The sequence below is a fragment of the Artemia franciscana genome, chromosome 4 (assembly GCF_032884065.1).
Source record: "Artemia franciscana chromosome 4, ASM3288406v1, whole genome shotgun sequence".
Lineage (NCBI taxonomy): Eukaryota > Metazoa > Arthropoda > Branchiopoda > Anostraca > Artemiidae > Artemia > Artemia franciscana.
The window spans coordinates 48,995,756-49,014,146 of NC_088866.1; the positions used below are offsets into that span (position 1 = coordinate 48,995,756).

General features: G+C 33.9%; 1 protein-coding gene and 1 long non-coding RNA gene across 4 annotated transcripts in view; both read left to right on the top strand.

Moving 5' to 3' along the window:
* LOC136026532 (rap guanine nucleotide exchange factor 4-like) overlaps positions 1-18,391 on the top strand; it is a 788,659-nt gene that overhangs the window by 485,818 nt on the left and 284,450 nt on the right. The window lies entirely within an intron of this gene.
* On the top strand, positions 327-18,070 carry LOC136026536 (uncharacterized). The gene is made up of 2 exons (XR_010617332.1): positions 327-438; positions 17,778-18,070. It is a non-coding gene; the product is annotated as an uncharacterized LOC136026536 (long non-coding RNA).

Sequence of the window (18,391 nt, forward strand, 5' to 3'; positions counted from 1 at the left end):
GCTTTGGGAACCGATTGGGGGTGCAAGGGGGGTGATTACCTTCCATAGAATTCAAAACACGTTTATGCATCTTTATTTGAAAGGAAATTTAAAAAAAATCTCCCGTTCCCTTGCATTTTCGTGCACTGGTGCACCTGACCGGGGATGTAAATTTTGTCTATGCGTAACCCTAATTAATCCTAATTAATTAATTAATTAATAAAAACCGTAACAATTAATAAAAACCGTATTAAACTGTAATTAATTAAAACCGTATAATAAAATATGAATTTTGTCTATGCGTACACGTGACATCACAGAGAAATAGCTCTGCAGTGGTCTTATATAAGCTCACAAAGGCCAACCTCACTTAGTCTGAATGTATAGTTTGAATGGAATGAAATACCTAACACGGACATTAATATTAAGCTTATGTCTATTTTTAATAATGGATGTTGAGTAAGAACTATCTTTATTTAATTGCAATAACGATGCATTATGTTGATAAATGGCTATTTAATACCAATTGACATTTTTGTGTAACGATAGATGGAGAGAGGAACGCAAAAATTTATTTCACCCTTTGTTGTTTTCCATCTTTTATACTATCCTATCCACTGAAAAATAAATTTCTTTATTTGAATGAACCAAAAGCCATGTTTAAAGTCAATTAGAGATTTTCAGAGTCATCAAGATTACCAAATAGGATTCCGAGTGAATGCTAAGGAATTCGAAAATGTCTAAATGACTTTAAACTTGATTTTTAGTTTATTAAATAAAAAAAACGAGTTTTTGTAACGGTAAGTAAGGAGCGACATTAAAACTTAAAACGAACAGAAATTACTCCGTATATGAAAGGGGCTTTTCCTCCTCAATGCCTCGCTCTTTACGTTGAAGTTTGACCCTTTCTCTTAACTCTACTTTTTAAAACAGTAAGAAACCTTAGCGTAAAGAGCGGGGCGTTGAGGAGGAAAAGACCCTTTCATATACGGAGTAATTTCTGTTCGTTTTAAGTTTTAATGTCGCTCCTTACTTACCGCTACAAAAACTTGTTTTTATATTTAATTTCTGGACGTTTTTGAATTAATGCATGTTTTGATCTTGGCTCTCCGCACATAAATAATTAAAACGAAATTTGCATATTAATTAATTGCAATTAATCGGAAGATTTTGAGAAAAAAGAAGCGAAGGAGGAGGCCTAGTTGCCCTCCAAGTTTTTGATTACTTAAAAAAGCAACTAGAACTTTTAATTTTTTACAAACGTTTTCATTGGTAAAAATATACGTAACTTACGAATTAACTTACGTAACGAACTTCTATATTCGTATGTTTTTATTGTGTATATGAGGGGGTTCAACCCTCGTAGATACCTCGCTCTTTACACTAAAGCTTAGATTGTGTCCCAATTCCTTAAGAATGACCTCTGAATCACAAAGGCCGTAGAATAAATAGTTGAAATTACTAAAAATACTTTAGCGGAAAGAGTGAGGTATAACGAGGAGGTAACCCCTCACATGCGTAATAATTTTTGTTCGTTTTAAGTTTTAATGCTGCTCCTTACTTTCAGTAGAAAAAAACTTTTCATATTTATTTTTTCATTTTTTTTAAATAATGCTAGAAAATCCTGCGCCCCCTTCATTGAAATTCTCTTTTACCATGAGAAGTCTCTCCATGGAAATATCCTCCCACGTAACCCCTCCCCCTCAACTCTCCCCCCTAAACCAAAAAAATCCCCCTGAAAACGTCTGTACACTTCCCAGTAACCATTACTATATGTAAACACAGGTCAAAGTTTGTGACTTGCAGCCCCTCCCACGGGGACTGCGGGGGATTAAGTCGTCCCTAAAGACATAGTTATTAGGTTTTTAGACTATGGTGAATAAAATAGCTATCTCAGAATTTTGATCTGGTGACTTTAGAGAAAAAATGAGCGTGGGAGGGGGCCTAGGTGCCCTCCAATTTTTTTGGTTGCTTAAAAAGGGCACTAGAACTTTTAATTTCCGTTAGAATGAGCCCTCTTGCAAGATTCTAGGACCACTCAGTTGATACGATCACCCTTGGGGAAAAAACAAAAACAAAAAAAAAACAAAAAAAAACAAGAAAACAAATAAACACGCATCCGTGATCTGTCTTCTGGCAAAAAAAATGCGAAATTCCACATTTTTGTAGATAGGAGCTTGAAACTTATACAACAAGGTTCTCTGATACGTTGAATCTGATGGTGTGATTTTCGTTAAGATTGTATGACTTTTAGGGGGTGTTTCCCCCTATTTTCTAAAACGAGGCAAATTTTCTCAGGCTCGTAACTTTTGATGAGTATAACTGATCTTGATGAAACTTGTATATTGAAAATCAGCATTAAAATGCGGTTCTTTTGATGTAACTATTGGTATCAAAATTCCATTTTTTAGAGTTTCGGTTACTATTGAGCCGGGTCGCTCCTTACTACAGTTCGTTACCACGAACTGTTTGATTCAAAGTAAACACTGGGCTAAATAAATCCCGAATCTGAACATTGGCAGATACGTTGATATGCAAGATGGGGGACGAAATTTGAAAACGTAAAATATCATATTATTGAAAAATATAAATCATCGGATAAATTGTAAAAAAAATTGAGCTTTTGATTTAAAGAATGGATCCGATAGTATTTCGACCCTATTTATGCTTCTACATCTGTAAAGTTTTTAGGAGGATCTCCCGGAGGCTTCACTACGCAAAGTGCTTTAAGGAAAGAGGAAGGCATATTGATTAGATAATTATTTTTGCAACAAACTAGTTTATCCGGTCAATGTTCCTATTACCTGAACAATTGTTTAGGGTCTTGAAACTATTGTTAACAGATGCATTTTGACTTTTGGAACATCTTGTCTCTCTTGCAAAACTACCGCAAACTCACCGTTATGGAGTTATTCCGGCCCAAATATCCTGTATTTACACATATAGAATGCAATTATTTCCATTTTCATTGATCGGATATTTGAAATCGCGAATCTGTAATAGTTTAGAAACAAATTTGGGCTATATATTTGCACATCAGGGGGGAGGGGTAAAGCATAGCATATATTAAATACGTAAACTAACCATTGCTGTATTTAATATATGCTACTCTTTACCCCCCCCCCCCCACCTAATGTGCAAATATATAATAACTCCATAACGGTGAGTTTGCGGCAATTTTGCAAGAGAGAAGAGATGTTCAAAAAGTCAAAATGCATCTATTAATAATAGTTTCATGACCCCAAAACAATTGTTCAGGTAATAGGAACATTTACCGTTTATCCTCTCTTCTGAAATAACACTACAATAAAAAAATATTATTTCATCACAAATTTTATCCGACTTTGACAGCCATTTTCAATTTACAATAATCTCAGCTCCTTCCCTCTCTTTACTTCAATATAGTCCTAGGTAATATCCAAAAGTTCAGTAGTGAAGTTTAATTGTCCACACTTAAGAATGATATAAACAAGTGTTTTAGCATGTTTTAAAGTAGTTTCCCCAATTTTATAATGTTTCCTTATACGAGTAGGATTACTAATCTGATACACTGGACTCTCCTAAGACTTGGCCTCTCCATTTCCATAATCTTTCATTTTTTTCAAATTTATTGGTGTTGTCATTTTCTATTCTTTACCAACCTAGTCTTTCCAATGGGTACCCTAAAAATTGGAAGGGTGGAAATCCTCCACATAGAAAACCCCCCTCACTGTTCGGAATGCTTCTGGGGTAAACAGTAAAAAACTTTAGTGTAAAGAGCGAGGCATCGAGGAGGGGATAACCCATTTCATGTCGCGGAATAATTTCTGTTCGTTTTAAGTTTTAAGGTCGCTCCTTACTTTCAGTTTAAAAAACTTTTTTTTTATTTAATCCCATCCAGGATAGGCTATAATTTGCTTATGTTGAGTGAGAAAAACAACGGTGTACGTGTATTTTAATTAAATATTTAATAAATAGATTGAATACATAGAGGTGGCTAGGGGTTTGGTTTTGTAATGCCTTCTGCGCGACCTGCCTTCCACAATTCTTTGTCATGTCTTTCATAATTTTGTACTTTATCATCATGTTTTGGTATATTTAATTAGGATTAACCTACTTCACTTCTTGATTGCGTTTCATTTAACAGACAAGTACCAAAAATTTCTATTTTGCGTTTACAGGAGCATTTCAGAAGTCAATTTGACTTAGCCATTTTCTCAATTTTGGAGGCCCCTCATAACGCGTAATGTTTCATTTCAACAGTTTTTTGTCCTATTTACAATCGCATACTTAAGTCTTGAATTAAAAGCCATTTAATACAGAAAAGCGATTTTGGTTTTCCCTTCAAACGAGCCCCTTAGAAGCCAATTTGAGCAAGTCCATTTTTTAGTATATTTAGGGAATATAACAATAAATCACTTGACATTTCAGTTCAACAATTTATCATCCTATTTACTAAACTAAAAAGCATCAAATGAAGGTGACAAATTCCTGTTCCCCTTTTACATTCATCTTTGATATGCCAATTTGACCCAGACCATTTGTTAGGCTTTCTTGATGTTACAACCTGTTAGTAATAAATATTTTAGTTCATCATTTCCTTGTCCTATTTACGGTTACATGACCGGTCTCGAATACATAAACTCTCAATGCAGAAGACAGGCTTTTGTTTTCCCTTTAGAAGAACCTCTCAGGGGCCAATCTAACCAAGTCTATTGTTTTATATTTTTTAGTCTATACTAGTAACGCATTGGACGTTCCAGATCAGCACTTTCTCGCTCTGTGTACAGTCACTTTGTAGAGTCCAAAAAAAGCAATGAAAATGACGGGTTTTGGTTTCTCTTAGGATGGGCCTCTTAGGATTCATTCAGCAAACTGGTTGTACATAGTATCTTCTAATTTATTTCCACATCCTGTGAAAGTTTCAACTAAATACCACTAGACAGTCAGTCTTCAGATATTGTACATCCGCACTTTTGACAACAGGGATGCAAATTACTGTATTTTGCTGATGTTCATCATCCCCGTCAGCTCTAGAAGCTTCAACTTAGTACCGTTAAGTATTCCGGGATGCACATTGTTGTACTTTGATTAAGTTCAACATCCATTAAGTAGAAATTTTCAACTTAATACACTTAACTTTTCCTTAGATATTGCAGACACTTAGCTTTGACAACCAGAATGCATATTGTGTATTTGATTTAATTCAAATTCCCATTCGTGAATCTCCTGAAACTTTCAACTTATTAATCTTCGCAATTTCTTAGCCGTTCGAGAGATATTGCAGCTGCTCCCAGTAGCAACAAGAATGCATATATTGTCCTGAAGTTCAATACCCCCTCAGCAGTTTCTAAATGTTTCAATTTGATATCCTTCTCTAACTGCTCTTGAAGTATTTAAGATATGCCGTTTCGACAACTTCGCTACATATAGTGTCTTTTAATTTTGTTTAACATCTTTCCTAGTATTATGTAAAAGTTTCAACTTGATACCCGTATCCGTTCTTAAGATCACTATGGGTACACTCAAATACACTCTTTTGATAAATTGGATGCACCTGGAGCCGTTAAATTTAGTGCATTACCCCCTTCAATATTTAAGGGAATTTACGATTTAATAGCCTTTTCAATTCGTGAGAAGTTACAGATAATACCTTTTGCCCAACCTGGATGCACTATGCCAAATGGCACTATGCCAACCTGGCACTATGCCACTATGCTGGCACTATGCCAAATGGCACTATGCCATTTTGACAAGCAGGATGATAAAAATTTTTGATTAGTTCGATAGTTTTAGTTGTAAAAGTACAAGTTGTAGTCGTATTCACGGTCTTAGTTGCAATCGCAGTGGCAGTAGCAGCACTACTTGAAGTATTCACAGTCGCAAGCAGTTGCAGTCACTAGTTGTCATGCTCGTAGTGGCAAATTATCGCAATTGTAAGTAGTCACAGTTGCAAGTAGCCAAAGTAGTATTTGAGTTGCATTCGCTGTCACAATTTGCCACAGACCCAGTAGTAAGTTGTTGGTATTGCAAATAGTCTCTGTCGAAAGTATTCGTAGGATTAAGCGCTCGCAGTCACAAGCAGTCATAGTCAGAAGTAACCACGGTCACAAGCTATGGCAGCTGCAAATAGTGCAGTTGTATTCACAGTCGTAATCATAAATAGCCTTAGTCAAACTCCCGAGTAATCGCATTTTCTAGCATACGCAATCATAAGTAGCTACAGTAAAATATAGTGAAAGATACAAGTAGTCGCAGATATTAAGAGATATAAATAGTCACAGTCGTAGTCATAAGTAGTTGCACTTGCAATTAGTCATAGTCACAGGTATTTGCAATTGTAAGTAGCCACATTTGCAGTCACAGTAGTAGTAGCAATTGTAGCCCTTTTAGTATGAAGTTATTACCCAGAACCGCTCCTAAGGTATTGTAGGTATTCTCTTTAGATCACCTGGATGCACGTAGTCTTTTTATTTAATGTAACGTCCCTCTCAGCGCTCCCTGAAGTTTTACCTTAATACTCTTAGCCCTTTCTGAGACATTCAGGATCAAATTTTGTTCCTCTTTCTCAATGGTAAATGCTGTAATCAGACAATGGGCACTATGCACAATCTACAACCTTGCCTTCAGGGGCTGTGGGGGCATGACGTTCCCAAGGGGTATAGTTATTAAAACTTTTGACTAATTTGAATAAAGCGGCTATTTCACAACTTTGACTAGTGGTAAGGGGGTCCATAAAGGGCAAGGGGCCCCCCTCCTGCCTAGACCCAGATCCACCACTGTGATCAGCTGTTCCTGAAATATTACTGCTGAGCCCTTTTGACCATCAGGATATACCCTAGGGTGTTTTGGTTGCGTTCAGCATTCTCGCTCATCCATGAAAGGCGTGACCATTTGTAATGGCTGCTAAAAGGCTGCTTAATTTGTAATGAAAGGCTGCTAAAAGTAGCAGCAGTTGTAAGCAGTCAGAGTTATAACAGTCAGAAGTAGTCACAGTTGGAGTCACAACCAGTCATATTTACTGCCGCAAGAGTGGTAATTGCTCTGACACTTTCAATTTAATCCTCATACCCGTTTCTAATATATTGCAGATAAACTTTTGATAACTTGAATGCAGATAGTTTCTCTTGATTTAGCTAACAGCTTGATTTAGCAGCTGAATAGTAGCCAAAACTCTAAATGGCGGAATTTTGATATTAATAGATATATCAAAGGAATTTGCTAATGCTGATTCAAAATATATAAGATTAATCGAGTTTAGTGCTACCCATCAAAAGCTACGAGCCTGAGAAAATTTGCCTCATTTTTGAAAAGAAGGGAGGAAACACCCCTTAAAAGTTAAGGAGTGTTAATAAAAATCACACCATCAGATGTAGCGTATTAGAGATATACCATACTATACCATATACCATACTATAGAAGTTTCAAGCTCGTATGTACAAAAATGGAATTTGCATTTTTTGCCAGAAGAAAGATCACTTGCCTGGATGGAGTTATGTGGGGGGGGGGGGGAGGGTTGTATTTTACGGGGGAAGAACTGCCAACGGTGGAGTTTCTCCATGAGGGGAGGAAAATGTTTCATGAAGGGAGTGACAGGATTACCAGCATTATTTGAAAAATGACCAGAAACTAAATAAAAAGTTTTTTCAACTGAAAGGAAGGAGAAACATCAAAACTCGAAACGAACAAAGATTATTCCGTACATGAAGGGGCTACCCCTGTCTCAATACCTTCCCCTTTACGCTAAAGTTTGACAATTTGTTGCAATTTTTTAAGAACGACTCCTGAAACGCATGGTCTGTTTTACTTAGAATAAGAAGCTTTTTAAAGTGGTAAAACTTTAGCGAGAAGAATAAGGAATTGGAAAAAGGGGTAACCCCTTCAGATATGGAATAGTTTCTGTTCGTTTCAAGTTTTAATGTTTTCTCCTTAATTTCAGTTGAAATAAACTTGTTTTTTTAATTTAATTTTCGACAAGATTGTCATTCCAAAAATGTTATCAGATGTCGTCAAATAATTTCTTAGACCTCTTTTCTTTTCCAGTGACAAAAAAATAAGAGAGAAAAAATGGGTTTAATCTAAATAAAGCAGTGGAACAAACATAAGATAAAAAAAACCTTAAAAAAATCTGAATATTTAGACTCCTTGTCCGGGAGCTTTTATCAAGACAAAATAAATTTAAGGAAAAAGAAATATTAAGAAAAAAAATCATCTAAAGAAAACGACAACTAAATCACAAGAGAAAAAAGAGAACAAACAACAAAACCAAATATATAAATACAACTGACATTTTAAACACTTCCAGAACTGCAATTACTATAATTGTTTGAGTAATCAAAAGTTAATTGTCATTTTCTTCAGATGGTTTATTTTCAAAAATTGTTTCTTTTTCTGTATTTTTTTTCCCGTTGGTAAAGGCTACCGGACTTGGAGTCGAAATATTCGGATTTTTTATTATTTAAAGTTTCAGTGTTGTTTATTTTTTATCATTTGTTTTCTTCTACTGCTTTATTCAAATTAAACCCCATTTTTTCTCGTTTAATTTTTGTAATCAAATATCTTTGGGGAGAGGGCAGCTAAAAAGGGAATGGGAGGGGAACTGGTTGCCCTCCGAACACTTTTCAACATCTCTCTCAACATGCCCTAAATGTGAAATATTTCAAAATGTGCAGTGAAATACTTGTAAAGGTTTAATCACTTAATAAAATCATCATCATCATGCCCTAAATGTTTGAACTTAATACCATCAGATGTTCTCGAGATACTGGATATACGCTTTTTTGAAAACTTGATGCACTGAGGTTTTTTAATTGAGTTTGATTTGCCCTTCAACATTCCCCGAAATTTCACATTGATACTCTTAGCCTTTTTGAGCACATCCAGAACCGAACATTTCTCTTTTTCCTAATGATAAATCATGCATGGAATCAAGGGCAAATTACATAATATATAATCCTTGCCCTCTGGGGGGCATTTCATCCTCGGAAGCATAGTTACTAGAACTTCTGATTATTTTGAATAAAATCGTCTTTTCAGCATTCTGATCAGTGTTGAGACGAGGGGGCACATTAAAAGGACGTGAGGGCTGGTTACCCTCTGATGACTATTGAGACTTAAAAAGATCACTAAAAAGTTCATTTTCCAATTGAATGAGCCTCCTTCAAAGTTTATATGACCACCCTTTCCATATGAATTGCTTCTGGAAAAAAACAACAACAAAAATATTAATACATTACAGCCTTAGAGGCTATGCTATAGGGGTAAGTGAAACCACTCACTTGAGTGGTCTTGAATAAAGTGTGTCTTACATACACCTCAAGGTAGGTTTTTTGCTTGTATCCGTTTTATTACATGCATGTATTCCACTAAACACCAATAGACTTTCTTCAACAACTTAAAACTGGACCGGAAAGGGGTTAAAGCTCCACTGGGACAAGCTTGGGATACAAAATTTAGCATAGAAAACAAATTGTTTGTCGTAAATCCAAGATAAGTAGCCTTTATAGAAGTCATTTTCATTGATGATAATTTTCTAGAATTTTTACTTCTACTGAATATTTAAATTTATAAAATTTGTTTCTGCAAATAAATAAAGAGGAGCAGTTGATAGTATTAATAAGGAAAAATAGAGAGTAATTCACATGGTACCACTGAATTAGTATGGCAAATTCTCTTGAATAGTATTTAAGGAATAAAATAGATGACGTACAGGTAGCTATTTTAAACTCTTCTGACTTTTTGCTTTTCTACTGATCACTTAATATCCCAGAATGTAAAAATGTAATCAGGGTCGGTTAGACCAAAGCAAATCCAAATTAAACTGACCCAAGACGAGGTTAAAAACACAAGTGAGTTATTTCACATGAGGATTTTCAATTCATTATCATGACGAAGATTTACGAAATTTTGGAATAAGTTATTCTCTTTGAGCAAAAAATGACACAGAAAGCCTTTTTAATCAACGAAGTATCACTATCTAAGTTTTTGTTGATAAATATATTTGGTCAACGGAACTTGGTGTAACTGATGATGATTATGTGAAAACGGAGACTATAGAAATTTACTCGCGTGTCCCCCTGAACTATATGGACAATATATGAACAATATGAAAATATGGTTAAATCATGTTATTAGATAGCGCTAGGATAGATGACGCTATTAGTAGTGATAGAATAGATAGCGCTGCAGCAGCTGCAATAAAGCTTTGCAACTCCACTCTTCTACTGAATGCTTCGTGCTCTAAGGACGATATACACTGCATGAAGTAATGGTTCATGTCAAAACATACTTTTCAGAGAGGCCAAAGCAGTTCTTTTTAGGGAAGGGAAGGGGGAGTCCAACATAAAAAATATATTGTTTTAGACATGATATAACCCAAAATTTTCCATTCATATGGAGATTTTTGTATTTCAATTGATACTTGTAAAACCATTTCCCAGATATGCAAAATGTGCAAGATATGCGCAAAATGTTTTATATTTTAGACGACCGAGTCGAGATTTGCAGTTCACTTCCAGTAATTGACAGTTTTTGGGGAAAATAATTGGAATAAATAAATTTAAAAAGTAAATAGAAAAAAGGCCTATGTTTAATCATTGATATGGATATATTTTTATTGATCAAATCGTAATGATCTAATAAAAAGACATTCAGTACAAGCTATTTCTCATTATACCAATTAGCTAGATTAGTTAGAATCAATTAGTTTAGTTTATCCAAAACAGAGCCATGGAAAAGATGCATCAGTAGCCATCGACAGAACTCGTGACTAAGCAGATCTTTTGGATGGCTATTTCATTGATATAAGATTTAGTCACTTTCCTACTTTCTAGTCCTTTTGCTCTTTTTTCAAGTGGTTGTAACTCCTTGAGTTCTTCAAAAGGCTAGTTTTTCTTTTATTTTTGACTTTTGGGTTAAAACGACCGAACAGAGGTCTTGTCTAAATATCTGCTTGGTTTTGTATTTCACTGGCATAAAATTATCCTTCATGTTGTTTTTTCTTTATTTTTTTGTTACCATCATATTTCATTCATTTATAATTTATGTTTTATTAAGCTAACAATTTCAATTTAACTCAATTTAAAAAACATACAACCCTTTTTAAATATCATATCCTAATGGCTACTAACAATTTTATATTAGATTAAAGATACATAAATGTTAACTGACAGTTGTTTCCACCAATTTATTGAATTATTTTTTTTACTGTAGAGTATGAAATAGATAAAATATAAAAACACAAAATTAATTGAAATCTATTACCGTCGAAATCGTTAAATAACAATTTCAATTTAATTCAATTTAAAAAACATACAACCTTTTTTAAATATCATATCCTAATGGCTACTAACAATTTTATATTAGATTAAAGATACATAAATGTTAACTGACAGTTGTTTCCACCAATTTATTGAATTATTTGTTTTTGCTGTAGAGTATGAAATAGATAAAATATAAAAACACAAAATTAATTGAAATCTATTACCGTCGAAACCGTTAAATACCGTTGAAAGTATATAATAAAACGATTCATGGTGACGAATTATAAGCGAGAAGTGACTCAGCCCAATAATAGCCGAAACTCTAAAAAATAGAATTTTGATAACAATAGATACATCAAAACAGTTGCTTTTTTTATGGTAATTATATAATAAATAATAATCATTAAGTTTAATACTACCTATCAAAAGTTACAAGCCTGAGAAAATTTGTCTGATTTTTGTAAAAGGGAAGAAACACCCAATAAAATTCCTTAAGGTTAAGGCAACCCATCAAAACTACGAGCCTGATGACTATTTGCCTGATTTTCGAAAAAAAGGGGGGGGGAGTGTTAAATCCCCCAAAAATAAAGAATATTATTCAGGATTCCACCCTCAAATTTCCACATATCAAGAGTTTTCAAGCTCCCATCTTTAAAGAAGTCGAATTTTGTATTTATACCAGAAGAAAGATCACGGATGCGTGTTTAATAGTTTGTCGTTGTTCTCCCTAGGGGTGATCGTAATGAACCAATGGTGCTAGAAGACTGGGAGAAGACTCATTAGATCGGAAATTGTGAAGTACTAGTGTCCCTTTTAAGGGATCAAAATTGGAGGGAACTATCCCCCTCACACAACTTTTGTCTCCAGAGTCAATTGATCAAAATCTTGAGACAGTTTTGGTTCAAGATAGTTGTAAGGTCCAACAACTATGTCTTTGTGCCATGGTGCCATCGTAATGGAAGATACTACCCATTATATAACACAGAAAAAGATTTTACCTGTAAAATATGTCATGATTTAAGACCCTTTTGCTCTCTAAGCTAAAGTTTCAGCTTTTGTCCCAATCAAACAGTTCGTTTTAGTGAACGGCAAGTAAGGAGTAATCCGGCTCAATAGTAACCAAAACTTTAAAAAAGGGAATTTCGATACCAGTACATACTCCAAAAGGGTCAAATTTGTATGTTGATTTCAAATATATACGTTCCATCAAGTTTACTCTTACTCATTAAAAGTTACGTGCCTGAGAAAATTGGCCATGTTTGTGAAAAAAGAGGAAACACCCCTTAAAAGCCATATAACCTTAATGAAAATTACGCCATCAGATTTAGCGTGTCAGAGAACCCTGCTGTAGAGGCTCAAGCTCCTATCTGCAAAAATGTGGAATTTTCTTGTTTTTTTTTTGTAAGAAGAAAGATCACGGATGCGAGTTTATTTGTTTTTTCCTTAGGGATGATTATATCGATCCAGTTGTCCTAGAATATCGTTAGAGGGCTTATTTTAACGGGGATTAAAAGTTATAGTATCCTTTGTAAGTGACCAAAACATGTGACCAAAAAATGTCCACGCTCAGTTTTCCTAAAATCACCTGATCAAAATTTTGAGATAGCCATTTTGTTCAGCATGGTCGAAAAATATAACAACTACGTCTTTGAGGATAACTTAATCTCCCATTTTCCCCGGGGGAAGGGCTGCAAGTTACGAATTATTCCCAACGTTTACATATTTTATTGGTTATTAGGAAGTATACAGACGTTTTCAAGGGGGGGGGGGGGGTTCCGGGAATGGATAGGGGATAGGGGTCTACGAGGGATGATCTTTCCATGGAGAAATTTTTCATGGGAGAAGGAACATTGCTATGAATTGGGTGCCAGATTTCCTAGCATCATTTAAAAAACGATCAGAAATTAAATATAAAAAAAGTTTTTTCAACTGAAAGTAAGGAGCAACATGAAAACTTAAAACGAAAATAAATTATTACGTATATGACAGGGTTCATCCCCTAGTCAATACCTCGCTCTTTACGCTAAAGTTTTTTTTGGCACCTTCATAAGACCTGTTTATTCTAATTAAACGAGCTTCGTGATTAAGGGGCCATTCTTAAAGAATTGGATCAAAATTCAAACTTTAGCGTAAAGAGCGAGGTATTGACTAGGAGGCGAACCCCCTAATATACATAATACAAATATACAAACTAAGCATTCGTTACGTGAGTTAATTTGTAAGTAACGCATATCACTAGCTAATAAAAGCGTTCATAAATAAAATTAAAAGTTCTAGTGCCCTTTTTAAGTAACCAAAAAATAGGAAGGCAACTAGGCCCACTCCTCCACCCCTTTTTTGTCAAAATCGTCTAATTAAAATTTCGAGAAAGCCGTTTAGCCAAAAAACTGTAAAACTAATATGCGAAGTTAGTTCTAATTATTCACCCACGGTGAGCCAAAATAAAAACCTACATTAATTTAAAATCGTTCAGAAATTAAATTAAGAAACAAGCTTTTTTTAAACTGAAAGTAAGGAGCAACATAAGAACTTAAAAACGAAAATACATTATTACGTATATGAAAGAGCTCATCCCCTAGTCGATACCTTGCTCTTTACGCTGAAGTTTTTTTTAGTATTTTCATAAGAGCTATTTATTCTAATTAAATGGGCTTTGTGATTAAGGGGTCATTCTTAAATAATTGAAACATAATTTGAACTTTAGGTTAAAGAGCGAGGTATGGACTAGGAGGCAAACCTCCTAATAAACATAATAAAAATGTACGAATATAGATGTTCGTTACGTAAGCTACGCATATACATTACTAATAAAAGCGTTCATAAATAAAACTAAAAGCTTTAGTGCCCTTTTTAAGTCACCAAAAAAATTGGAAGGCAACTGGCCCACTCCTCCACCCCTTTTTTGTCAAAATCGTCCGATAACAATTTTGAGAAAGCCATTTAGCCAAAAAAAGTAAAACTAATATGCGAAGTTTGTTTTAATTATTCACCTACGATGAGCCAAAATTAAAACCTACATTGATTAAAAAACGTTCAGAAGTTAAAGCGTAAAGAGAAAGACGTTGAGGAAGGGTGAGCCACTTAAATATACGAAACAATTTTGTTCGTTTTAAGCTTTAATGTCGCTCCTTGCTTTCAGTTAGAATTTTTTTTTTTAATTTAATTTTCTTTAAGAGCTGAAGCACAAGGGCCTTATAATTAGAATCAGAACCTTTTTTGAAAACACTTCAAGAACTTTAGGGTGAAGAGCGGGGTATTGAAGATGGGGTAGTCCCCCTCATATACACACTATTTCTTTGTTTGTTTTAAATTTTAATGTTCTTCCTTTCTCTCAGTAGAAAGGGTTTGGTTCTTTTATCAAACACGAAACCACAAATTTTCCCCACAACTATTCCTTAGTGTTTATATTCCTTGTGTATACTTTTAGTATGTTGCTCTTCTGCAATCCTATGGTAAGTTTTTGGTAAGCCTTATGGTAAGTCGATGCAAGTTTTTTGTATGCTATATTTCTGTGATCCAAATAGTTCAACGTATACTGATAATTTTAGTATCATTCAATAGGTGAGATTTAGTTGCATTAATCTGCAGAACTATATTTATGAAATTTGCTTTTCATTTCGTGAAAAGTACGTTAAAAATTCATTAGAAAGGTCTAAAAGTTCGAAAAGATTATTTTGTTCCCAAGACAGTTCAAATCACTCTGTAAAAGTTTATTTCGGAATGTCATAATTTTGAATTCTATTAATGGATAGAGCTGATACTAACGAATATAATGGCACGAGTATTTTATCTTTGTCGTGAATGTCAAAGATAAAAGTCACATGCCTTAAAATCAAATTTTTAAAGGAAACAAAATTCTCACATGAAAAAATTGCATGCCTTGCTTTTATCTAAAGATTATGCTTGAAGAACTTAAGCTGAAGAAAATGTTTGTAATCAATCTTCATTCTACACACACATCAATATACGAACAATTAAAAAAAAAACAACTTATTCCCCTCCTATTCTTCTGGTATTTGATTATTTTTGAAGTTAAAATATCTAGACTATCTCAATATAGATGTATAAATTGATTATATATGAAACAAAACAAAACTTATTCAAAAATATTTTATTACTTAGAACATATTAAAACATTTTATTAAACATTTTTTCAACATTACAAATGGAAATAAAGTTTCCTTCAAGATTCAGGGGACAATAACGAAGCAATCTTTTAAAATGTTCATATATAATCCGAACATAACAGTTGTTTATATATTCATCATTACTAGCAATGGTGAGTTTAATGTCTTGGTGGATAGACTATAAACAACACGAGCTTAAAAGACCAAAGAAAAACAAAGCAGGGCAGCCTTTCACAACATTAAACACAAACTATGAGCAATAAACACAAACTAAAAAAAAAAATAAATAAAAAAGGTAGTCTTGCACAGCACTTAACTTTAATTGAATAACCTGAGTTTAAAGAGTTTGAAAAACTTGATAATTAACTTGATAATCACACAAATTTGATATTTAACAAATGTGATTTTACATAAAATATTGCGTAAATTATTACATAATAATTTTGCATAAATTAAGTACAAAAATAATTAGAGTAAAACATCAACAATATAATGCATTTTATTGTTAATTAAATTAATGATAATTATTGTGAATATTCTTTACTCAGCTATTACAGAAATATTTTAACAATAACCCTGCTAGTCAAAGAACGGCTTTTCTTTCTCTATTAATTTTTGACAAAATTTTCATAAAAGATATTTTTCAAGGAAAATTCAAGGGCTGCATTAAACCAAAGATGAGCCGAAATAAAGTTAAATAATTTTCAAATGTAAAACTACCATCAATAAGAGTACCATCAACAAAAGTACCGAATAAACAACCATCAAAATCTTCCATCAATAAAAAAATGAAACACAAAAGGGGTGTGACAAACTCAAAACGAGCAGAAACTAAGAGGAGTAGACCGGATACCCTTAAATACTGCAACATGATTGAAATTCTACTGGGGACTGTTAGCCTCCAATTACTTTTAACTCTTGAAAGGGTACTAGAACTTTAAATTTAAGATTGAATGCACTCATTCCGAAGTTCCAAAGGCTACTCATTTTTATACGAAGTGCTTTGGTGAACAAAAAGTCCTTTAGCCCATTCCGTTGTTCAATTAGGCAGTGCAACTGCGCTGCCTAATTGAACTGCACTGCTAACTGCTAATTGCGCTGCCTAATTGAACTGTACTGCTAACTGCTAATTGCGCTGCCTAATTGAACTGCGCTGCTAACTGCTAATTGCGCTGCCTAATTGATCTGCACTTACTATTTTCATTCGTAAGTCACATGACTTTAACTGCAAACAACATTATAATAGAATTTGAATAATTTTTTGCTGATGGATATTATGTCACCCTCTTGAAAAAATTACTTTATAGGGGTGAATGCTGATAGGTTAAATGCTTAGCTCGCTTTGTTTTCAGATCAGAGGGTGAAAATGTGTATCTTCGATTAGCAAAATTCTGGCCTAGTCAAGTAAAGTTTGTTGTTTGTTTTATTCTTTTTTAGTTGGGTATTCGAAAGACTCTTTCTTTTTTCAAGGAAAATAACTGGAATATTTTCGATGATGTCCCTTTCATTCTAGAAAATGAGCCAGAATCCAAACAAAAATTTGGATTGGTTGTTTTCAGTTATAGAAATCCTGCCATTTCTGCCACAGTTTATTTTTTTTACCCTGCCACTTCGTATGGAAGTTACTGTTAAAAAAAACTTCAAAGGGGCTTATTTGATCAAAAAAGGAAAGTTTTATTACCCTTTTTAAGAGCCAAAAGTGGCTGGAGGGAGGGCAATCAGCTCCCTTCCGATGCCTCCTTAGCTTTCCTTTTCCCAAGCCGTCAAATCAAGATTTTACATAGGCATTCTTTCAAAATACCTAATGGGTGTGATGTAAGCTATTGACGTAACCTTTTCTGACCAGAACGGCATTTGCGGTTTACTAAAAGAAAATAAATTTAAACTTTTTTACCTCTATAATGCTAATAATTTGAGATTCCCGAGGCTTCACAGGAATTAACATAAAAAAATCTTCAACATAAAATAAACATAACATAAAAAAAGTTCATTAGTACTTACTGTAATCTTGCTTAATATGGTCATTTTCTTTTTTTTTATGTTACGACAAATAAAATAACATACCTAAAGTACAAAAATTTCAGTAAAGGGCAAATGACACTCTGGTCTTTAAAATATCTACTATTTGTGGCCGTTTCTAGTTGTTTTAAGTTTGACATGATTACTTATCGTGATTTCTGTTCTTATAGTTTTTTTTTTATCTGTTGATAGTGATTTATGTTCGTTTTAAGGTTGAATTGCTATTGGAGTTTATTTTCGTTTAATTCAGCTCTTTACCTTTCCTTGAAAAACTTCTTTGGTGGAAAAAGCTTTCAAAAATTAATCATAACAATGGTAGGCTGTATTAAGTTAATAAAAAGTAAAGAGGTTAGAAACATTGGATAAACGAAGAAGATGTTGAAGCACCTTAACATTTGTATTTCAATTTTAGGGTGGTTTGTCAGATGGGACAGTCACTTCATCAACCATTCGTATACCAGTTGTTCCCATCATACTCCCCACCTATGTTGGTCCACCTTAATAATCGTTTGCCAGAAGATGATGATGATGTTCATCAGATCACGCTAATCCAGACACAAGTTATTACAGCAGAAATGCTTTTAAAAGAGTTTTTTACTGATCCATCAGCAACTCCAAACAGACCATATGCAACAGTGAAGGACCTTGAACGCATTTTTAGAGGAAGTTGAACATATATGTGTAAATAAAGTATATTATTTCGCTTTTTATTTTGTTTATAGTAGATTTTGTGGGACCAGAGAGGTCTTCCATAACCTATTTTTGGCTAGTCTCTTCCCCAGTTTATTTATTAGTTTTTATGCCACTGTTGAGCCTTTATTGCAAGGAATCAACAGCTGGATTTGATGGAATAAAAATTACGAAAAGACGACAAAAGATGGATGCGTAGTAACTGTGTAGGATGTGTAGATGGGTGTACTAGAATATTCCCAACTTTCTTTGCTAGTTCGTATGCACATTTCGACCCTCCATTTCAAGAAATCAGCAGTTGGATTTTATTGAATAATTCACCGCCAGGATCCGACC